This window comes from Anabrus simplex, chromosome 1, assembly GCF_040414725.1.
Source record: "Anabrus simplex isolate iqAnaSimp1 chromosome 1, ASM4041472v1, whole genome shotgun sequence".
NCBI lineage: Eukaryota > Metazoa > Arthropoda > Insecta > Orthoptera > Tettigoniidae > Anabrus > Anabrus simplex.
In genome coordinates this window covers 1,220,926,028-1,220,951,268 of record NC_090265.1, presented here as the reverse complement: position 1 = coordinate 1,220,951,268, position 25,241 = coordinate 1,220,926,028, and positions in this window count along the sequence as shown.

Genomic DNA, 25,241 nt, shown 5'->3' with positions numbered 1-25,241 from the left:
CTGACAACGTCTTACTCCACAGGCACGGAAAGTTATTAATACGCAGATCAGCCTATCACAGGCTATTCTTGGCAAACTACAGTGTTGTGATACATTCGATACTGTGATATCGTTAGATCACAGAAGGCTTCAAATAAATGTCACAGGGATAAATTTAGTGCGATGACGCAACCTCTCCCCTTGGGGACTAAATTTTTTACAAGTTGCTCTACGTCGCACCGACAAAGATACGTCTTATGGCAACAGGAAAAGGCTAGGAATGGGGAGGAAGTGCAACGCACACCCTACGCATTAAACACCTACGTCGGATAATTCGAGGCCAGGATCGCAACTGGGAAAGACGATTGACACAGCCCTGAACTAGAAACGGTTTTAATCATCAATCAGTAAAGGATAGGACTCAAACACACAACCAATGAAATGCCAATAAAATTTAAATAAGGGTTTATTATAAATTAAAATAAGATGAAAACAAACAAGAAAACTGAAGCCAATGGTTAAAAAGGGGAAAGAATTTCAACGTGAACATACCTTCTTCAGTGGTTATTACAACATCGTTGTAAGAGCTCAACATTATTACACTCAAAAAATAATAAGGAAAATTGTGACAAGCTCCATGTCTTAAATTCAGCCATATTACATTATCACCAATACTGTTACTATTAACATGGCCTAACTCGGTCGTTCATTTACGAGACTTGTTTCATTTCATTTGACGTAGGAATGTGTACATCTCATTCTCGACACAACAATAGACATGGCTCATTCATTCCCACGCGCGTCATGGAGTACAAAACGGAGAAAAAAACTAAAAGAATGAAGGTATCAGCATGGGGCAGAGACCAACATCCCTGAACCACAGCAACAAAGATAAATCAAAGAGAATCGCAGGCATGCGCGTAACTAAAACTACGAAAGGTAAACATGGCGGCCCCTTAGGCAGATAAAAGCCCAAGGCGGGTACATGCCAAAAATAAATAATCATCTACCAAGAATAAACATGAGGTACTGAAACAAGATTGAAAATAAAAATTGAGCTGGCTGATATATCATCTTTTCGCCCCTCCTCACTCATCAACACACACCCCAGCATTCACACACACACCGGTAACAACCAACAATATGAGCGGCCGCTCCACTTATAAAGTCGAAATTAATTCATGCATCGTGACTCACCTGGTCACTAATCAGGCCTCGTGTAAATCAAGTAGCAGCGTGCACCACAGAAATACTTTAACAACGAGATCGTAGGAATCCCGTACACAAACTCATTACAACAGGCGCTCTGTACGACGTGAAGTTCAAGTCGAGACGGGGATCATTCATACAATAGCTGGCGAAATATCATAGCACGCAGTGCACATTAAAGAACAAGATCGAGACCCAGTTACCAACACTTCAACACGCACACATTCGTTCATACAGCAGAGCTGAAGGATATATATCAATCAGCTATGGTTAAAACTGAAGAATACCGGGACAACATCGTAATATGAAAGTTAAAACAAAGTTTGCACGTACCTGCAATATTAAAAGGTCAAGACAATAAGTAGGATGCAAATATGACCTGGTATTTGAATAAGTTAAAAAGCCATTTAAAGCACAGGAAGGCTACTTTTATCGGCGAGGGCTCCATGGTTACAGCATCACCAAAAAAGCAAAGAAGTGCAATTAAGAGATAACACTCTCCGGTCTTTACAAATGAGGGTGCTGCCCTCTCTAGTACATCGGCAGAAGTCATCATCATCATCATCTGTTTACCCTCCAGGTTCGGTTTTTCCCTAGGACTGAGCGAGGGATCCCACCTCTACCGCCTCAAGGGCAGTGTCCTGGAGCTTCAGACTCTTGGTCGGGGGATACAACTGGGGAGTATGACCAGTACCTCGCCCAGGCGGCCTCACCTGCTATGCTGAACAGGGGCCTTGTGGAGGGATGGGAAGACTGGAAGGGATAGACAAGGAAGAGGGAAGGAAGCGGCCGTGGCCTTAAGTTTGGTACCATCCCGGCATTCGCCTGGAGGAGAAGTGGGAAACCACGGAAAACCACTTCGAGGATGGCTGAGGTAGGAATCGAACCCACCTCTACTCAGTTGACCTCCCCAGGCTGAGTGGACCCCGTTCCAGCCCTCGTACCACTTTTCAAATTTCGGGGCAGAGCCGGGAATCGAACCCGGGCCTCCGGGGGTGGCAGCTAATCACGCTAACCACTACACCACAGAGGCGGACGGCAGAAGTACTTAAGTCATTTGAATTGAGGCCGTAAGAGTTCATTTACCTATAAGAAACATCATACTTATGATCGTGCCATTTGAGTGTGGCACAGAAGTGGCCGTGGCCATAATTAATTTGCCTGGTGTGAAAATGGGAAACCACGGAAAACCATCTTCAGGACTTCCAATGGTGGGGTTCGAACCCACTATCTCCCGAATACTGGATACTGAACGCACTTAAGCGACTGCAGCAATCGAACTCGGTCATGGGGACGAAATTCTTAAAGCACTCGATCACGCGCACTCAAAAGAAGGCACCACACACTGTACATCACCGATTTATTTGCGTATCGGAGAGATGAAAGGACACTTCTAATGATTTAAAGTGATGCAGCCTAGTTCAGAGCGCCAATAACACCCCGTTTTCAAGATATTCGTGATTATTGAAAATGATGTCGTTTCAAGTAGCTATTTCGAAACGCTGTGCATGTCTCTTACGGCAGCTCAGTGCTATGGCGCGGAAATCACATTTTACGGACCCGAGTTCGAAATCCATTGCCCACGAAAGTTGTTTTATTTAATTATTGAATTGCGTGTCCGCCTCTGTGGTATAGTGGTTAGTGTGATTAGCTGCCATCCCGGAGGCCCGGGTTCGATTCCCGGCTCTGCTACGAAATTTGAAAAGTGGTACGAGGGCTGGAACGGGGTCCACTCACCTCGGGAGGTCAACTGAGTGGAGGTGGGTTCGATTTCCACCTCAGCCATCCTGGAAGTGTTTTTTTCCGTGGTTTCCCACTTCTCTTCCAGGAAAATGCCGGGACGGTACCTAACTTAAGGCCACGGCCGCTTCCTTGTCTATCCCTTCCAATCATCCCCCACCAAGGCCCCTGTTCAGCATAGCAGGTGCCACCTTGGCGAGGTACTGGTCATACTCCCCAATTGTAACCCCCATCCCAATGTCTCACGCTCCAGGGCACTGCCTTTGAGGCGGTATAGGTGGGGTCCCTCGCTGAGTCCGAGGGAAAAAGCCAACCCAGGAGGGTAAGCAGATTAAGAAGAAGAAGAAGAAGAAATGCGTGCTCTTTATTTATTTTTGTTTCACAATTAATACTCAATAAGTTCATTCTCCTCTTTTAACAAACGCTGTCTTATTAGTCTTACACAATACTTTCATCATAACATACTTGAAGGGACCGTCGCCGAAAACCTTCGATACGTTAGTGCGACGTTAAACAGATAGCAAAAAAATGCTAATTAATTAGGTCATTTTTGCCATTTTGTATTATTAGGTCATTTTATAAAGTTGTAAGTCATTATGTGGTTATTTTATGAAATTTATTGTCCGGCTCCATGGCTAAATGGTTAGCGTGCTGGCCTCTGGTCACAGGAGTCCCGGGTTCGATTCCCGGCAGGGTCGGGAAGTTTTACCATAATTGGTTCTGGGTTCATTCCGCTGGCACCGGGGCTGGGTGTACGACCCGCAGGTCGCCTACGGACGTCAAATCAAAAACCTGCACTTTGCAAGCCGAAGACTATTTTATACTTTTTGAGTCATTTTCTTACATGTTGAAGCATTTACGCGTGTGGTATTGGATTTCCAGGAGAGGCCAGTATTTATGTGCATCTTCGTCAAAGAATCTATCAAATTAGATTAGGTATCCAAAATTTATGTTGGTATGACCATCCTACTTCTGATTCATGTTAGATACTGAAAGTCTCCGTGCAAGTGTTCCAACCCCGTGCCATTTCGTTTAGAAACCACGTACAGAATTTCCGGACTTCGTGGAAAATCCTCGTCTTGGAGGCATTGTACACGTTGCACATGATACGGTCGCAGGAGCTCTTCACGTAGAACCCGATGCTCAGTCCACTGGAACACTTCAACTTCGCACGCAACATTTTATCGTGCTTCTCTCCGCGTGCCGCTCAATTATGTTCAGAATGTCGGCTTCTACTGCTAACACTTGCCGATCAGTCTCGATAGGACGGTACAACACTTCAGCATCGCGTACTCGCTGGTACACAGCGACAAACGTTCGACTACTGGGTGTGCAGCGATTAGGAAATCGTTGTCTTTATAATCGGATGGCAGCTTCTGAATTATATGACATGCTTTACCGAAAATAATAAGCATATTAGTCAACGCATTTGTGGAAAACTTTTTATATTTTTTTTTAGCAAGAACAGACTGCAGTTTTACTGTGCTTGGAGTCCACGGTCAGGCCACGTCCGTCAATAACAGTTCGTGTGCTTGTTATGATTCACCTTACTCTCTGACTTTTGTCCAGATGTGTTTTTTTTTTTTTTTTTAACTTGTCCTTGCGACTCGAGTAACTAACAGCATGCAGAAGCAAGCCACCGTAATGCTCCGCGTGTTCTTACCTATTGCATTGTCTGACTCGTTGCCTGAACGGTCAGCGTACTGGCCTTCGGTTCAGAGGGTCCCGGGTTCGATTCCCGGCCGGGTCGGGGATTTTAACCTTAATTGGTTAATTCCAACGGCACGGGGGCTGGGTGTATGTGTTGTCTTCATCATCATTTCATCCTCATCACGACGCGCAGGTCGCCTACGGACGTCAAATAGAAAGACCTGCACCTGGCGAGCCGAACCCATTTCATTTCACCTATTGCATTGCTTTACCTAAAAAGTATTGTGGTTTACAACGTCATGCCTATAGCATCACAGTACCTAAAATACGTCCGAAAAATAAAAATGGTTTTCACGTACGCCTTACACATAAGATCACGGTACAGCATTCTCTTCCTCCTTACATACACGTCTTCATCACAGACTGTTATCCCTTTTAGCGTTCGGTGTGCAAATCCTTTATTTCCAATTAACTCTGTGGTCTCGTTTAGTTCCATTCCTCTTATGCTAATTAAAATTTCAGTCTAACCATTGTGGATCATTTCAAGTACTTATGATGAGTATTCTCCCAGGATGGTGGTGTGCCGGGCTGAGTGGCTCAGTCGGTTGAGGCGCTGGCCTTCTAACCCCAACTTGGCAGGTTTGAAGGTGCTCAGCGCCCGTTGAGGCTAGCCCAGTGCGGCCGGACTGACGTGACGTAAATGCGGGCAGCTTACGTAACAAGCATACGTGACAGTGAAGCGAGAGAGGGGATACACTTTGCAGGGAAGGGAGGGAGCATTGACGTCCAAATGTCATTACGAAGCTCTCCTCCAGTGCTCAGCGAAATGCTAATTGGGCTACACTATTTAAAATAAAGCGCTATAATTGCAAAAAAAAAAAAAAAGAAAGAAATAAATACCCTGACCTTTTTAAAATATTCCGGGTTGATTTATACGACGTTCGATATAAAAAGTCAGTTTTATTTTCTTATATTTATTCGTTCAAAGAAAACTGACACTTTCTAATCTTTTTGCTACAATTTACAAAGGTACAGGGTTTAAATGTACAAGCTACGATTTACATTTCCTTGGATGGACATCACAGTATTTACACCTTGTTTAAAAAATCCTGTTATTCATTAAGCAAAACGTAATATAATTACATAATTAAACAAGTTTACTGCTTAATTTTGTACAGTGTTGTGTTGTGTGACTTTCTATGTTCACTGAATTTCTGAAAATATTATTTAAAATTTAACAGGCGTCCGATTATAAAAGCTAGCCTCTAAATGGCCAGAGGCAGTTTCATCACGAGTGAGGATATAGATATTTACTATCCAAGATTAAAGTACAACAAGAATGTAAATATATCTACCAGACAGATGTACAGTATGCCTTCAAATAAATAACCTAACTGATGTTATTTCCGATAAGCATGATTGGATTGTTGGTGAGTTTGTCATATACTGTAATTTAAACCCAAGGAACCACAAACCACAGCTTATCCACATTAACTCCGTATTATATTAGAAATGTTTCTAAAGCACCTTTTAAGGGTCATTGGTACTGAGTTTCCAAACTTCCATATTTCTGAACCGAAATTTCTGAAATTTTGATAGTTGACTTTAAACTTAGAAACTAACATGTATACAAACATTCATTGAAATTGTTCAATTAATTTGCAAAATATATGCATGTTCCTAAAATTATTTTTGATAATCATGTATTATTCAAAATCTTCCACACGCATTAGCATTGCAATTAAATATTTAGTATTTTGATATTACATACCCTCAAACAGGCTTAAGAACTTTACAGAAAGATATCTCAAGTAACTTCAAAGATTTAGCTGTAATAATTTTTTATATTACACATTATAATTTTTAAAACTTTTATGGCTTTTTTTCCTACACATTTTTGTTTTTCTTGGCTCAGAATAAAGAAACCTGAAATTTTGCTCTGTAACTTTGTTCACTGTCTATTTCTGAACATAAATGGAAAATTTCATCCAATTCAGACAAAATGTTATGAGTGTGGAACATTTTGAATATATAAAAAAGTAGTTTTGAGAAAACTTCATTTTTATATATTGACATGGTACAGTAAACCTCTATGGCCTACCTGAAGGTTCAGAATGCTCCTGATTTGTAAGTTCCCCCTTCCTGTTTCTTCTTAGCAGCTTATTGTTGCAATTTCTTTGATTTTATGCCATGTGGTGCCCCATTCCTTCGTTTAACCCGTGACCTGCTTTCGTTTACTCTGGTAGTATCACGACGCTGACATATTGTAGAGGAAGCTGTTGGATACTCTTCCCCTCTTAGCACACATTTCAGTTCATGGGTGGCAGAACATACCATATTAAACTCAGAAACACCACTGAATGTTCCCAAGTCCAGCCTTTTTTTTTTTAAATAAAAATTTCTTTTGGACATTTTTCCAAATGAGAGAATGCACACACTCATTGGAATTTTGCGTCCCTCCCCTGACACAGCGAGCTAACAATTCATTGCTTGCTAGTCTCTGGTAGACAGGAAAAATTCTTTATAACTAGCTGTCAGACAACTGAACAGACATCTTGGTATGGCTCTGTGGAGTTTCCCCACGGGCAATGCTTCTATTGTAGAAGTACCAAGAATCTGTTCCTTGGGGACATTTTTTGTGTTCTGGTTTGTGATCTGTAGACCTGTAATGGTACAGGGTAGCATATATTGCATTTTTCATGGCAAGTACATCTGGTAAATGATTCTGAATGGCCTGTCTGTATTAACTTGTGAGTTTCTTGATGTTCTCTAAATTCAGTTTAGTAGACTGTGCAACAGTTTGGCCTACCTGATTTTTAAACTCCCTTTTCTTATTCAGGCCTTTACGAGCTGTCTCAAGTTGTGTTTCCTTTTATTAGATCTTCCCTTAGAGGGATACCATCGTGAACTTGATGTATCCATGTTCGTTTTATCAAGAAATGGAAATTAGTACGGCTGAACACTACTTTGTTTTCAAACAAATCCACAAACAAACTTCAGACAGGAAGCACGTGGTACTGCCAACTCTAACGGAATTAATGAATACACAGAATTGTCTTAATGTAATAGTTTATGGGACTATGGACACTAAAGTACAATGTCTAATATTGTGAAAATTAGCAGCATATAACAACAAATAAAAAACAACAGCTTTATAATTATTTTATAAAAATTGTTTTTGACTCGTATGTAGTTTACAAAATACACCAGAGATGGCAGCACAAGTTAGGTGTATTTACGCAAACTTCACTAAAGTCAAAATTCAAACATAAAATGCCTTTCTAAAAGGAAGAATACTTTGTAATGCATTGTGGAGTGTCGAGGGGGCGTGCCGGACCAGCTTATGAGGCTTGAACAACGAGCTAGAATAACATAGAGGGGCTGTATGCCTGTCATCAGCGCTCCCTGCTTGAAGCAAGTTGATAAGGGGCAGCCATGTTAACGGTTGTCAAAACAAAGCGAATTGGCGCGAGAGCATATGTTGAGGTGACAGGGAGATCGTGCATGCCAATTTAATTTCCTAAGTTTTAAGAAGTGAAAACATAGATTCTCACTTTCAAGAATGTCAGCCGTAAGCTCAGCGTATGTTGTTCTAATCGGAATAATAAAACCAAGAATATATCGTACTTTAAGTAAGTATTACTGAATTATAGCCGAGATTCCTTTTTGCAATTTCTGTTTCTTATTAAATCCATTTTATTGTTTACTTAGCGAAAGTACGGATAGCCACGGTAATTATTTGTCGAATTTTGTTTCAGATTTCGTTTAAAGAACAAGGAATTAACGGAACAATGCGTTGTGAGGGCGAAAAGAGATAAATGGTATCCCACTCAATTCAGTTGCTTATGCTCTGTACATTTCCAGCCCTATTTAATTTTCATTCACATTTACAAATAAAGGAAATGGAGCGCCCACCACCAAGAAAACGTAACCACAAAAAAAAAAAAAACACTTATTTCGTTCAAACGTACACTAAGTATTGTAAATACAGTATTTTACTGCTATTTTTGAAATGTATACAGCCCTTATTGTAGATGTCTGTTGCCTTGGTTTTTAAAACTATGCCACACTTCATAATGGACAACTTTCAAGCTTACCTTTCAGCTAGTAATCCCAGTATGATATGGTAATGGGAGAAACATTATATCCCCCTACTATATTATAATAAATAATTACACTAAACGATTGTTGTGGTAAAGTATTCATGGGCCGCCTCTGTGGTGTACTGGTTACCGTGAGCAGCTGCCACCCATGGAAGCCCGGGTTCGATTCCCGGCTCCGCCACGAAATTTGAAAAGGGGCACGAGGGCTGGAACGGGATTCTATCAGCCTGGGGAGGTCAACTGAGTAGAAGTGGGTTCGACTCCCACCTCAGCCATCCTCGAAGTGATTTTCCGTGGTTTCCCACTTCTCATCCAGGCAAATGCCGGGATGGTACCTAACTTAAGGCCACGGCCGCTTCCTTCTCCCCCCCCCCCACAAGGCCCCTGTTCAGCATAGCAGGTGCAGCCCTCCCTCACAGTTGTATCCCCCGACACAGTGTCTCACGCTCCAGAACACTGTCCTTCAGGTGGTAGAGGTGGGATCCGTCGCTGAGTCCGTGGGAAAAACCAACCCGGGAGGGTAAACAGATTAAGAAAGGAACACAGTACTCATTTTAAAAATATGAACAGAATGAGGTTGTAACCTATTGTAGGTCCCTATGATTTTAAGGCTTCCTGTCATAAATATTTATGTCCATCGTTTCTATTCTAATTTACGCTTAACCACAGCAGCCAAACAGGGTAACGCTCTTGTTCCGATTTCGAGGCCTATTCGTATGTCACTGTGCGATGATTTCGAACTACCCTACAATCAACTGATCGTGATGTTGGCCTCGTGCCGCAATATGACGAAGTGGCGGTATTCGCTTTAATGCTTCAAGCTATCGGCAACGGTCTTTAATTTTCCCCCAGTGATTCTAAAATGCGTATTTTCTACACTTTTCGTCATTTAAAGGCCATGCCCCCTTGCTTGTGTGACAACAGGAAACATGGCGGACTTTCGTTCTATTAGCTTCACCCAGGCAGCGCTTCCGCCTCTCTATGTTATTCTAGCTCGTTGGGCTTGAAGCATTGCGCACCGCTTTTTAAAAATGGCTGTCCAGCCTATAAGGGAGGGGGGGATCATGTTAAATTTCTGGTACCTCCTTCCCAATGGTTCAGAGAATGTTTTGCCGCAAAAAAACAGATTTACGATTTTTGACCGTTTATTGGGAAAAACTCAGTACCAATGTCCCTTAAATGTAATAGTGAAAATTGTAATTCATTACGTACATTACAAAAATGAGGTTGTAGGCCTAACTGATTATTGTATTCGACCAAAATACATAAACTGCAATGAACGTAAATAACTTATTTCTCTTTCATTGTTTTCTACCTCAATTTCTTCTTCTTCTTCATCTGTTTACCCTCCAGGGTCGGTTTTTCCCTCGGTCTCAGTGAGGAGATCCCACCTCTACCGCCTCAAGGGCAGTGCCCTGGAGCTTCAGACTCTGGGTCGAGATACAACTGGGGAGGATGACCAATACCTCTCCCAGGCCTCACCTGCAATGCTGAACAGGGACCTTGCCGGGTGATGGGACGATTGGAAGGGATAAACAAGGAAGAGGGAAGGAAGCGGCCGTGGCCTGAAGTTAGATACCATCCCGGCATTTGCCTGGAGAAGTGGGAAACCACGGAAAACCACTTCCAGGATGGTTAAGGTGGGAATCGAACCCACCTCTACTCAGTTGACCTCCCGAGGCTGAGTGGACCCCGTTCCAGCCCTCGTACAACTTTTCAAATTTCGTGGCAGAGCCGGGAATCGAACCCGGGCCTCCGGGGGTGGGCGGCAAACCACACTAAGCACTACACCACAGAGGCGGACCTACCTCCATTTCAGATTCGGGTATCGCATCGGGTATCGTTGCAGTGATCGAGAGTGACTTGAAGAACTCCCAAACTTCGCGGGTTAGTTAAGGCACTAAATTTTGAAATTTTATTTCTTTCTTTTAATTTTTTTTATTTTGAAATTGGGTAGGTACAAAATCTGAACAAACAACAACAAATAACAGTTAATGAGGCACAATAGAGAAGATTGACACAATAGTTTACGAGGGTTGAGCAAAATAGCTTCAAACAGGTACACTTTTACAAGAACATGTTTGCTCCACTTATTTTCATTCTAGGAGACTGCGCTCCAAAAAGTTACTACAGTTCACCCTCTTAGAGGCAAAAACTTCTTACAAATTAAGCTTTATAAACTTCAAAATACGGTGTTTACGGTCACTTCTGTTCAACAGTTATTTACACATTCATCTATCAGTAATTACACTTTAAACGGGGGGCACTGAATACCCATGCTAAATGACTTTAATGTAATAATAAAAGGTTGAAGACGAACGGCCATGAACAAAAGGCTAGGAGGCGAAACACTTGCACTCCTTTTAGGGAAACACTTAAAATCCTAAATGGGCTCATGGCCCGAAGTTGTAGAGGCTAAGACAATACTACAGAGGGGTGACTAAATAAAATGTATTAAATGCCAAAGGCGAGTGAAGAATTTAGAGGTTTAGAAAATCTTAGTCACCCCATACCAGGTTGAATGGGAATCCACAGAGGGTAAACACTCTTTGTTCCCTTAATTTACATGTTTCCCAGCAGGGATTTGACAGAGTCCTTAGACTTGCTGAAAATTTACAGTAAATAATGACTTTAAAACTTTACATTAAGGAAAGAAGTTTGAAACCTTCCTCTCAAGTTATTTTCCTGGAGGTTTGTCCAACCCTTGTCCCGTTTCCCTACGGGGTCGGGTATGAGGTGAGATGAATTTGTCGTGGCGGTTTTTTATGACCGGATGCCCTTCCTGACGTCAACCTCATCAGAGGAGTTAATGGGAGATGAAATGAATGACGTGATATATGATAGTAGGGAGAGGGTGAAACCCGGTGCCGGCACATAGCCTACTCCTGTCGAATAGCACCAAGGGGTCTGCTCAAGGCTTAACGTCCCCATCCGACGGAGAATCACCATCAACAGCGTCATATGCCCTCACTCCATATGAGCACTGCGGAGAGGTTTGGAATTTAATCCAGGCTTTTGGCACGCAATCTAGTGATTAGAAATTGTATACCACCACCTCCCCTACCCTGCCGGCCAACATTCAGATGGTGAAAATTTTTTCGACCAACGGGACTCGAACCGGCTAACCTCGGTGTTAGACCGTTTTAGACTTCAGCGCCTTAACGATCATGGCCACCAGGCGGGCTAAGTTATTTTCCTGGAGGTATCACATGTTAATAAATTTCTGCCATTACCTTGAGTAGCTGGGCCTTCTGAACGACGGCAGGCAGCCCCTGCCTCATTACGCCGCACACACACTAGACCGGAGCGATGAAGGCGATAACACGACCCTAAAGCGCCCAGCTTTTATACCAACTCAGAGGGGAAGATTGCAGAACTCTCTTGAGATAGGCAGAATACCTTTATGCACCCCAAATTTTAATAGGCTAGAGAAATACATATACACAAAATTCCTGATTGGTTAATAACTAAGGAAGAAGGAAGCCGTAGGAGTGTTAACATCTTTAGGACATGAAAAAATCTACAAAAACTTAAGATTTACAATGATTGAAAATTGAAAAATCCCTTAAAAATTCATTGTCGAAATCCCGCCAGAGGGGGCATATAGGCCGATAGTAGAGACATCTAATGGTTAAATGTCCAACTATCTTGAGTTACATTAGTTCCGGATTCACCACACAGATGGCCTTCTAGAAGGCGCGCAGTTCAACGGGACGGAGAAGATGTAACCCAGGTATTATTATTATTATTATTATTATTATTATTATTATTATTATTATTATTATTATTATTATTATTATTATTATTTATGTAAATAACATTCTATGGCCTCGTTTCATTGAGACAATTAACTCAACTTTTTAAATGATAATTATCGGTAGCAATGCGCAAATCTAATCTTACTATTACGTTCTTCGTTTAAGTTGGAATGTGGCATTGTTCTATGTGCCGTTCGTACTAGCAGTCTATTCTTGAAGCCTGGAGACTGATTGATTACCTTGGGTGATGTAGGAATACATTAGATCTTTTGAAAAAGAAGAATATATTTGAAACGTTGCAATCTGCATAATGTACAAGACCATGGTCCAACCCAAACAAAGAACGCAATAGTACTTCCACAGACCGTGGAAGCTTCAAGTAGTACACAAAAATCTTACTAGTGTACCCAACTCACGCTGTTTGTTGATATTAATAACTCCTCTTAACTTTGCAAATTAACCATATACTTTTGGCTCACAGGACTGGATCCTGCGGAACCTATGTTCCAATTTATGCCAGCCTTCGTGACGCTTGACTCTTCGGACGCCAGTTTTGTCGATGTAATTCACACCAACGCTGGAGGACACAACATTCTCGGAGGTATTGTGTGGTTTTATTATTATTATTATTATTATTATTATTATTATTATTATTATTATTATTATTATTATTATTATATTTTCGTTCACGGCCATTAGAGACTACGTTAGGTAACAGTTAGGTACATGTTTCTGGAAGCCCTGGAATTTGTCGATCTCTGACCTAAACTTTGTTCGGTTTGAGATGTCTTCTCAATTTAGTCCCACCTGTTTGAGATTCTTTCTCACCTCCCTGAACCATTTGTCCGACAATTTAGGTCTGCTGTCTAGTATTGTGAAAATCCTTTTCGTTAGTCTCTTCTCATCCATTCTAAATGCCCATAGAATTTAAGTCTCCGTTTTCTCATGGGCTCAGTTAGCCTTTCATTATCACGGTAAAGTTCTTCACTTCCTCGCAGCCTATACTGTCCATCCACAATCTTTGGACCCATTATTTTGCGAAGGATCTTTCTTTCGAATTTCTCAGCTTCTTTCAGTCCCGCTTTCCCTGTCATTTGAGGCATTCACTAGGGTACAAACATTCCGTTTTAATCACTGTGTTGTAATGCCTTAGTTTAGCTCGTCTGGAGGTGGTTTTCTTCTTGTATAGGCCTATAGGATATGTCCTACGAAAAGCCGCAGCCATCTTCTTCCGTCTGGTGTTGTTTACTTCTCTTTCATTAGTTTTCAATTGCACTATTTCACCCAAGTACGTAAAGTATTTATTATTATTATTATTATTATTATTATTATTATTATTATTATTATTATTATTATTATTATTATTATTATTATTATTATTATTATTATATAACCATTGAAGCAGTCCAAAGGATTGTAATGTGTTAATTTATCAAATTATTAGGCCTACCGTTACTGAAGCTGGAGACTGTTTGGAGAGATCACTGCTCTATTAGGGTACGAACATGCCGAGTGGATTACTCCTCGCTCAGCGCTCATCACTCCTGTGTCTTCACACAGGAAGTTGAGAGATGCAAAACAAACCCATACATTTCAATATTAGCGTTCATGCCGGCACTTCACTCATCCCTCTTCTCTCCGCTCCTCCCTCAAGAATCAAATCGGTTTGATTTTGGAGCGATGTGCTTCTTGAGCGCTGTTCTGTGATTGGTTGGCTCAAGGCCACGGCCGCCTACTCATTATATTATCGGCCTGCGTTCACTGAAGGTAAAATATCCATGTTGAATATTATCTTTATACTCGGTAAATTTAATCTTTCGATGAAGTACAGGTTGCTTTATTGAAGTGGAGAATAATATTATAATACTACTGCTTACGTTATTGTAATGACCAGTTCTTCTTCAATGCAAATATGACTGACTTGATAGCTGTTGTACTTCCGTGGTTTCATATTCCCTTCAATTCCTTTCAGTAAATATTGAAATGTCTGCATTTTTCTTCTTCTTTTTCTACCGCCTTTTGCCACACCTTGTGGGGCCGCGGATGCGAACCGTATCACACATGTTGACTGACGTTGTTTTCCTGACATCAACCCTATATGGAGGGATGTAATTACTATTGCGTGTTTCGGTGGTAGTTTGTAGTATGGTGTGTTGTCTGAGTATGAAGAGGAGAGTGTTGGAACAAACGCAAATAACCAGTCCCCGAGCCAGAAGAATTAATGTCCCCAATAAAATCTCCTACCCGGCCGGGAATCGAACCCGGGATTCACTGAATCGAAGGGATCAACGTTGGCCATTCAGCCAAGGAGTCGTATACTGAAATGTCTGCATTGACATTCTTCAATAGTCGTGACATTTCTGTGGGTCTTTCTTCACTTCTTGGTATAAATGATGGAATTCACCCAATCTCTGCCTTCTCTTATTAATTGGATGTGCGCTTTATCTTCCGTCAGAACTTGAAATCAAGTACAGTTTGCTTGCTATCATATGTTCATCATCACTTCTGCTACTATACTTAACTATTATGTATGCTATTTTGCTTTACGTCGCACCGACACAGATAGGTCTCATGGCGACGATGGGATAGGAGAGGCCTAGGAATGGGGAGGAAGCGTCCGTGGCCTTAATTAAGGTACAGCCCCAGCATTTGTCTGGTGTGAAAATGGGAAACCGCGGAAAACCATCTTCAGGGCTGCCGACAGTGGGATTCGAACTCACTATCTCCCGGATGCAAGCTCACAGCTGCGCGCTCCTAACCGCACGGCCAACTCGCCCAGTACTATTATGTATACAGAGGAGTATGAACATTTTCACGAAACAAAATTACATTTAAAGAACACAACCCTATCTTCTCGTGAATGCTGCACGGTCATAACTGGATGGAAAACTTTTCCTCATTAATGAAGAAAGAGCGAGGGTCTCCTACCCGGTATGTGCGCCTTTGAATGATGAGTGATGAGTGAAGAGCACTGCTATGAGCACTGAGTGAGGAGTAATCCACTCGGCATGTTCGTACCCTTAGTCTAATACATGTGGGATGATTGCGTTGAATAACGTGAAGGTGGAGGAATAGAGGGCGTTTGCCGGGAAACGCAACCCGTCGGTGACAGCCGACTGTGAAAGGAATGCGGTAGCTCCCGTCAAGCGCTGAGTAAAATTCATGAGAAATATATTTCTTTCTTTACCGCGCCGAGTGGTGGTGCGTGTTATCGCGCTGTGGCCATGGGGCCAGGCTCTACATTCGGGAGGCGAGTGGGTTCGAACCCCACCGTTCGCTGTTCTGACAATGGTTTTCTGTGGTTTCATATTTTCACTTCCAGGCAAATACCGGGGCAGTTACTTCTCAATTGAGTTTGGCGACATGTAAAACATGTCATATAGTTTCATCTCACTTCATCCCCGACAGACAGACAGACAGACAGACAGACAGACAGACAGACAGACAGACAGACAGACAGACAGACAGACAGACAGACAGACAGACAGACAGACAGACAGACAGACAGACAATGAATGTCTTTCTTTTCATCGTATATTCTCAATTGAAAAATGGACTGTGTAATCAGAGAGGACAGCAAAAGCGGCACAAGGACTTGTCTAATATGAAGTATTAAATCGATATCTGGGAGGATGTACCGTCTGATTGACCAACGCGCCACTATATTTTGAACAGCGGCGACAAAGGCGCGAGCCCTGTAAACAAGACCGCGGTAAGGAACGAGAAAATCAGAGAACAAATAGCTACTAGATTTTGCTACAAGCAGCTTTGGTAGAGTGATGTACTGGCACCAGCAGCATTATAGCAGAGCTTGTGATTCTAGAATTGGTCACTTCAGACTTCTAAAAACCCACAGTCAGCAGCACTGATACACTCGGAAAACAATCGTTATACCCCGTACCGAATGAATAAGGCAACGCCTCAGCTTAAACAGTACTTAATTCAGGTATGATTTCTAAATATTTGTCTTTGATGAGTAGATTATCATACAGGCATCCACTGTGGAAAAGTTCTACCCCAGAATATTGTGGAAATGTGATGAAAATATTGAAGAGAGGTTTTTGTCATTTTATTAAGTATTTTTTCTTACGTGAATTTGGTGTGCTTTAACGCTTTCTCTCCCGAGCTTTATTCACCTTTATGTGTACTCCATCCCAAGTTTTTCTGTATGTTTCAACAATGGATGAAATAATCTTATATTTGTAAATATCTACTAAGTTAGTGCACAATCATAGCTGTTTCACCAGAATTTAACAATGTGATAATTCAAAAAAGATTAATTCAGTACAAATTCCTCTTCACTGTCTTCATAAAAGTAGATTAATTCGCTTCCTATAAATTTTATACACTACGGAGAAAGGAAATTTCAACACCACAAAGGAATCGTTCGCGCTAATGTTGGAGATATGGAGATAGGTTGGAGGTAGGTTCGTAAAACGGAGTTGGTTTGAGGCCAATTGGTGTTTTATTTCTTACAATTTGCTTTACGTCGCTCTGACACAGGTAGGTCTTATGACGACGATGGAATAGGAAATGGTTAGGATGGTGAAGGAAGCGCCCATGGCCTTAACTGAGGTACAACCCCCCGCATTTGTCGGGTGCGAAAATGGGAAACGACGGGAAACCATCTTCACGGGTGCCGACAGTTGGATTCGAATTCACTATCTCGCAAATGCAAGCTGACAGCTACGTGACCCATACCACACAGCCACCCGCCCCACCTGATCGGTCACGAATGAACTCCCCACCCCTGTATACGAAGTCCAATAGAGCTTAGTGGACGTGTAGTATGTGAGGTGCAGTGATGCAGATTTTCGCCCTATGTCAATAGCTGAGAGGACCCAGATAATTGATGAGCGTTAGAGAAGATTACTGTGCGGGCTGTAGCTGCGCGAGTTGCCAGAAATGCCTCTTCAGTAAAACGTGTAAAGCCACAATGGTTAAATGAAAGGTCGCATCCTCAGAGACTTAGGACAGGACAAACCCGACGGACAACAGTGCGGGATGATCGTAGCATCATTCGGATGTCCCGAAGAGGTCCTCCGAGTAACAGCAGCGGAAATTCTAGCTATTGTGATACATGTTACGCGACAGCTGCTGGCTCGCGATCCCGTGTCTCTGCAGCAAGTGCTCCACTGACCACGCAACACGGTCACGCTGGGCCGACGAATGACATAATGTCATCTTCAGTTATGAACCGCGCTTTTGTCTTGGCCGCAATGATAGTTGCAATCATTTCCGAAACGGTACGCCGTCACCCAGGGCCTTATTGACTCCATACCGTGCAGGATACAGCTCGGGGCGGCGCAGGTACAGACCTGTGTACACATGTGCGCACAGAGACACCAGAACGTTATATCATTACAACACTCCCTCACACCCGCCCACCTTCCACACTTCAGGCGTTGTAAAAAGAACTTTCCAGGATGTCACCATTTCCATTTTCCACAGAGTATACAGAGCGTACCTAAACATTTGTAACAAACGTCGGGAGACGGGGGTGATTCCGTCTCTAGCCACTTCATGAATATTCCGGTACTCATCACCCGAGGTAAAAAAAGGAAAAATGTGCCTATGAACGTACGATCAACAATGCGTTGTTACTGAGTAACATGTGATGGAGTCACGGGACGTACATTGGCTACATCTCAGGAGATCCTAAAAGTGCCCGCCATGGAGTGAAGTCCAAACATGGAGTGGCGAAGCCGCTCTAAAATACGTGGATTCTATGGAACAGTTGCACGGACGTTATCGACACGTTGTTTCAGGTTGTTGACGCCATTAACCGAAGTAGCGTTCACCACACTTTTCATCTGTCCCCACAGATAAAATTCCAGTGGATTAAGGTCAGGAGACTGGGCAGGCTAATGTACTGGACCTTAACGCCCGATCCACAATTGTGAGAAGGTGTTGTCCAAAATTCGGTGTGCATGTAAACTGAAGTGCGCTGGAGTCCCATCATGCATGAACCACAAGGTGCGGCGAACGGCTGCGACCCATGTTTCAGTTGTACATATAGTTTTCCCTCAAAAAGGTCTTGTAAGCTTATCCATTCAGTCGTCGGGGTTTTATGGGCAGATGGATAATACCATACTACATATCGCGCCCAAAGCACTGTTGATAATTAGCGACAACCGTGCAATGCGGATTTTCAACTGCCCACGTGTGTGTGTTATGCAAGTTTACATATGTGGCCTCGTTAGTGAACAAAACGGATGACAAAAACGTCAGTATGCTAATGGCCATTGAAAACGCTGCACTCCAATACCAACGCACTGTAAGACATATGTTCACGGAGACACATTTTTTGATCCCAGGAATCAGCCCCCGACGTTTGTTACACATATTTAGATACGCCCTTTACAATTTTCGCTCATGCTTCCTTATACCTGGATGCAGTCATGTTGGACAACTGAACAGAGCTATCCAAATAAAACAAAAGGAACGGACTTATTGCAAAAAAATACTGTTAGGTGCCAGTCCTGTCACGGCCCCTTTCGGTACTTCCTGGAAGGGACTAGTGAGTCAGACGACCGGGGAGCTCCCAGCCAACTTGGGTGACATGGCCGGTCATTCTGTGTATTGTTCTCTTCGTCTGGTTTCCCCGTACGTATCTGGGAGAAGCAACGAGAATGTTCCGTCTCTAGCCACATCATGAATATTCCGGTACACATCACCCGAGATATAAAAAGGAAGCTAGCCGCGAATAGCCAGCCAGTGTTGAAGTCGGAGTTGGACTCGGTGTGTTGTGGTTTGATGGCTGGGCTGAGGGCGACAGTGATGTTCGTTGTCGCTAGTGTCCCACCTTAGTCTGAACGAGTGTCTTGTGAGTAGCTGGACTGGGACGGCTCTTGGCTGACGTCAATGTCCCGCCGGAGTCAGAATATCGTAGCGCACGGAACAGAAGACTGCGTGTGTGCCTCCGTGGGCTGAGAACCGCCGTAGAGTCAGCGATTGAAATATCTGTCGTGAGTGTAATTGGAACAGTGTTAATGGTCGTTGTTGTGAGGATTATCGTCCTGCTGTTTAATACTGCTGAACTGTCGCAGTTTAGTTGTTCACTGTGTTTGACTGTGTGAACCAAGGAAAAAGTCATCCTGTGTTATGTGGCCAGTAACCCTGTGCTCAAACCTAGGTGTCTGCGCGCAGTTGCTGTGTAGGGTGACTGGACTTGGAGATGCGAAAGTAAGGCGAGCCTGTGGATAGGATTATAGTCCTTCTCAGGCAATACCAATGTGTGAAAAGAACAGAGAATTGGAAATAGCAGGAAATTAGTAAGTGTGGCCATGCATGGTTGAATTATGTGTGTGCATTTACTGGGTCATCCTGAAATAAATTAAAGCGACAAAACAGACAATTATTTTGTTTGTAACAATACGGTAGTGATACATCCTGAGTTAATTGGTGCGTGGGATGGAAAAGGTTGAAAGAGTGTTAGTGCGGAGATTTGTCATTAAACCTCACCGGCTATCGCGCTCACGGATTACAACCACTATCACGTGCTTATCATCTCGTTTGTCCATTGTTTACTTTGCGGAATTAACTGTTTATTTTGATGGCAGATCAAATTTATGTACCATACAATGTGAGCATATAGTGCCACATAAATTATTATTACTACCTTCCACATCAATGACACATTATCCTGTACTGTTTATAACTTCCTCTAAAAATCTGCCGTGGCTCCTTTGAGCTGCCAAAATCTCCACACGCCTCTCTTGCAGAAATTTAAGTTGAACGTGAGAAAGAAACCCTTGGTCACATCTTCGGAGCTTGTCTGTACTTCGAAACTCTGCGAGACATCTTCGAGCGCAATCTGCAATTCCAGAAGCCCTGCAGTAAAAGAACTACTCCTGTATGAAGGGGTCCACGGTATCTCGAAAATGACATCACTAGATGAGTACACCGCTACAATTCCCTGCTTCAACGAGAAGTACCGGCAGCCTGGTATCCCGGTATCCCGGTATCCCGGTAATTGGCCTCATGGTAGGGTCTAGAGAAACCATCACCCAACATTTTGCCGAGTTCTGTCGACAGTTAGACCTAGATAAGAGCTTAATAAAGGACATTGAAGTCAGTGCCCTGAAGGATTCTATAACCATCCTCAAGAGCCACTTGTATGGACTGGGACAAGTGTTCATGAATATTTCAGTTATCATTTAACCAGTATGATTTTAATCAGGGTGCTTTTTTGTAAAAAGGCTGTAGGTTTAATTAATTAATATAAAACTGTATTTTATATACCAGTATATTTTGGCCATCAGGGCAGCCTCAGAATTTGATGGGAGTCTTGCAAATAAGTTAATTAAATAAATACATACAAGTGTTAATGAATAAATAAATAAATATCTGTGATCTTAAAATAAAGATCACCATAAATTGTGTTTCATGTATATACAGTAGAGTCTCGTTAATCCGAACTAATTGGGACCGGAGTCTGTTCGGATTACGAAATTTTCGGATTAACCGGACATTTTATAATAATAATAATGTTATTGCTTTTACGTCCCGCTAACTACTTTTACGGTTTCCGGAGACGCCTAGGTGCCGGGATTTTCTCCCGCAGGAGTTCTTTTATGTGCCAGTAAATCTACTTACACGAGGCTGACGTATTTGAGCACCTTCAGATACCACCGGACTGAGCCAGGATCGAACCTGCCAAGTTGGGGTCAGAAGGGCAGCGCCTCAATCATCTGAGGAAAATAGTTTCTACAATACAGAACAGTGCATACTGTAATTTGAAATGTCCATTCTTTAGCAGTTACATTAACAAAATATAAAATTACAGTAGGGTATTTAAAAACCCGTAGACGAGGAAACGACAGTGAAAATGACATTAGCGAGTGGATGGAAGCTGACTGTCATCAATTACAAACAGACCAAGGAATTGTAGCTATGGTGGAGAAAGAATCTGGAGTTGATGAGCAACAGAGTGACGACGAAGAAGACCATAATGGACAACTAGTGTCACATTCAGATGCCGCGGCCACCTTAGAACTTGTCGTACGCTACGTCGAGCAACACTCCGCTGCTACGTCCAATGATGTGATGTTTATGAGACGCTGGTTTAACACTGCATCTTCGAGTAGGTTCCAATCACTACGGCAAAAGAAACCAACAGACTTTGTAAAGATAAACGGTGATTGATGGTTTATGATGTGTAATTATGTTTACATTAAGTTATTCTAATAAAATATGACTAGTAAAATGCAAGGAAATCTTCATTCTATAATATGTTCTTTCATTTCAATAAGGAGATTTAAAAAATTGAATACTTCAGTTCGGATTAACCGGACTTTCGGATTAACGGGGTTCGGATTAACGGGACTCTACTGTATTTATTATTGATATTGATAGGCATACATGTAGTTGCCATAACAGCACAGAGCAGGAGGAGAGGCGTTGAAGACAATGCAATGGACATTACTTTTCTAACTGGGTACACCGTCAACATTCGGAAAAGATAAAATCACTCGTGGTAAGCAGACGTCACGCTTAAGCTGACATACGTCTGCATGGGAAACATCTCAATAACATCGAAGAGTTTGCTTACTTACGAAGCAAACTCACAGCCGGTAATGGAAGTAGAAGAGATATGGTTAGCAGAATTAACCAAGCAAAGGCACCTTTTAATAAAAAAGTGAAACTCTTTACATATAACATCAACTTGAGGCTAGGCTGGACCACACTGGACAACTAGCAGAGGAGAGAGGAGCTGGGTTGGCAACCTAACGTGGAACTGAGGAGATTAGCACAATACTGGGACTACTGGAGAAGTACCGCCAAGCAACTTTAAGAGAAAATATCATGCGCGATAATGTTAAATGGACCTGTAGGCCGCCCCTAGTGGACTTTGATTGAACTAAAAACCGTAGATAACTTTTCTTTGCCGAGAGAAAAGCGGCAGAAAAAAGTAAAGATGGAGTGAGCTGTTTTTGTGCATTTGTGTAGCGATAATTGTGGTATAAAATAAAAGTGTAGCTAAAGCGGATTCAGTGTGTTGTGTACTTCACTACATAATTGGTGACGCCGACGTGATTCAGTGACGGAAGTGCGCAATAAACATCGCGAAGTGCAGAAGTGTAGTGTAAGCGTGAAGAACAATGGATGAAAACAACACAACGGGTACGCCAACGGCAAACGAATCTCATTCAGGACACATGGTGGGTGAAGCTAACAAGGTAAGCATCAAGATTCCTCCTTTCTGGATAGAAAAACCTGAAATATGGTTCTTTCAAGTGGAGGCTCAGTTTTCTAACTGAAGAATTACCCAAGAGGACACTAAATTTAACTACCTCGTGTCTCAGCTCGAACCTAAATATCTCGAAAACATTTGGGACATTATCAAAAGTTCGGAACTGAAGAAATATTCCGCGGCTAAAGAACGCCTACTAAATATCTTCAAGGAAAGCGAAGATAAACAAATAAAACGGTTGGTAACAGGCCTAGAATTAGGCGATCTGAAGCCTAGTCAGCTTTTAAGGAAAATGCAGTCCTTAGCAGGCGTGAATGTTTCCGAAAAAATGCTTCGTACCTTGTGGCTTGAGAAATTACCGGACTCTATCAAACATGTTCTAATCGTATCTGACGAAAACTTGGAAAAAAATCGCTATTATGGCCGACAAAATCATTGAAATGAATCCCTGCGGTAAACTTTACAGTGTGGAAAATAGCGGTACTAATGCGTCCGTAAGTAACGATGCTATCACGAAACTCTCTGCACAGATAGCAGCCCTAGAGCAACAGATAGCTTCTATGCGCACTTTTAGACCCCGCAGTCGAAGTTCGAGCCGAAATCGAAGCAAAAAGAAGTACGATCCAAACGGAATGTACTGTTACTACCACTTCAGATTTGGTAATAAGTGCTTAAATGCAAGCCTCCATGCTCGTGGAAAAATTTGGAAAACACCAAACAGTAGTAGAGTTGGCAGCAAGCTACACTACTGAAAGTATTAAGGATTGCTGTAAACCCCGTTTATTTGTACGTGACAAAAACACGGGTTTGCACTTCCTAGTGGATAGTGGAACCGATGTTTCAATAATCCCTGTCACTTCCAGTAACAGAAACTGTGACCCAGATTTTAAATTATTTGCAGCTAATGGCACAGAAATCCCAACTTATGGACTTAGAACACTGAATATTGTTTTGGGACTCCGTCGACAATTCCAATGGCCTTTCATAGTAGATAAAATTGGCAAGGGCATATTAGGTGCTGATTTTCTGAAGAAGTTCAACTTACTAATTGACCTAAATAAAAAGCAGTTAATTGATGGCGAGACTAAACTCTCTGTCATGGGTGAAGTAACAGCCATCACAGCTGATATAGTCCTGACGCTCAACGTATACCCAAGCGGTATCTTCTGATCTCAAAACTTGGCCCACCCTGGTAATAATGAGGGTTGACAGTCTGCCCGCCCTAGTGATAATGAGGGTTGACAGTCGGCTCCTTTCCTCTGGACACAAGAGGCGCGTGTCGTTTAAAAGGCAAGTGAGCTCTGTCAAAAGGAAGGATGTCATATTTTGCGTCGATTATTTAAACATGTTAACATTTAATTTATTCTAAAGTCAAAATATAAATATAAAAACTTGATAATGAACCACAGCACAAACCAATATCGCAGAATAATTTGTTTCGTGCTTAACCCATGCGGTGGTCGCAGATGTTGAAAGAAAGAAAGAAAGAAAGAAAGAAAGAAAGAAAGAAAGAAAGAAAGAAAGAACAGGAAGAAGGCATTGGCAAATAAACTCGACAAAGACTAAACGTAAATTGATACCAAAGTAGGCCCATTAAAATATTAATTTTATGCTGCTAATATCAGTGTCTCGCTTTCAGTAAAGAAATGAAAAGTGCAACAATTTTTTACAATTTGTTTTATGTCGCACCGACGCAGATAGGTGTTATGGCGACTATGGGCTAGGAAAGGTCTAGGAGTGGGAAGGAACCCGTGGCCTTAATTAAGGTACTTCCCCAGCATTTGCCTGGTGTGAAAATGGGAAACCACGGTGCCCATCTTCAGAGCTCCCGACAGTGGAGCTTGAACCCATTATCTCCCCGATGCAAGCTCACAGCTACGCGCCCCTAACCGCACGGCCAACTCGCCTGGCAAAGGAAAAGTAAAATCACGAACCAGGGACTGGGATAATAATAATAATAATAATAATAATAATAATAATAATAATAATAATAATAATAATAATAATAATAATAATAATAATAATAATTGTCCGCCTCTGTGGTGTAGTTGTTTAGTGTGATTAGCTGCCACCCCCGGAGGCCCGGGTTCGATTCGCGGCTCTGCCACGAAATTTGAAAAGTGGTACGAGGGCTGAAACGGGGTCCACTCAGCCTCGGGAGGTCAACTGAGTAGAGGTGGGTTCGATTCCCACTTCAGCCATCCTGGAAGTGGTTTTCCGTGTTTTCTCTCTTCTCCTCCAGGCAAATGCCGGGATGGTACCTAACTTAAGGCCACGGCCACTTCCTTCCCTCTTCCTTGCCTATCCCTTCCATTCTTCCCATCCCCCACCAAGGCCCCTGTTCAGCATAGCAGGTGAGACCGCCTGGGCGAGGTACTGGTCATTCTCCCCGGTGGTATCCCCCGACCAAATGTCTCACGCTCCAGGACACTGCCCTTGAGGCGGTAGAGGTAGGATCCCTCTGAGTCAGAGGGAAAAACCAACCTTGGAGGGTAAGCAGTTTAATAATAATAATAATAATAATAATAATAATAATAATAATAATAATAATAATAATAATAATAATAATAATAATAAATATCGGAGTATGTAGTTCGGACAAAATAT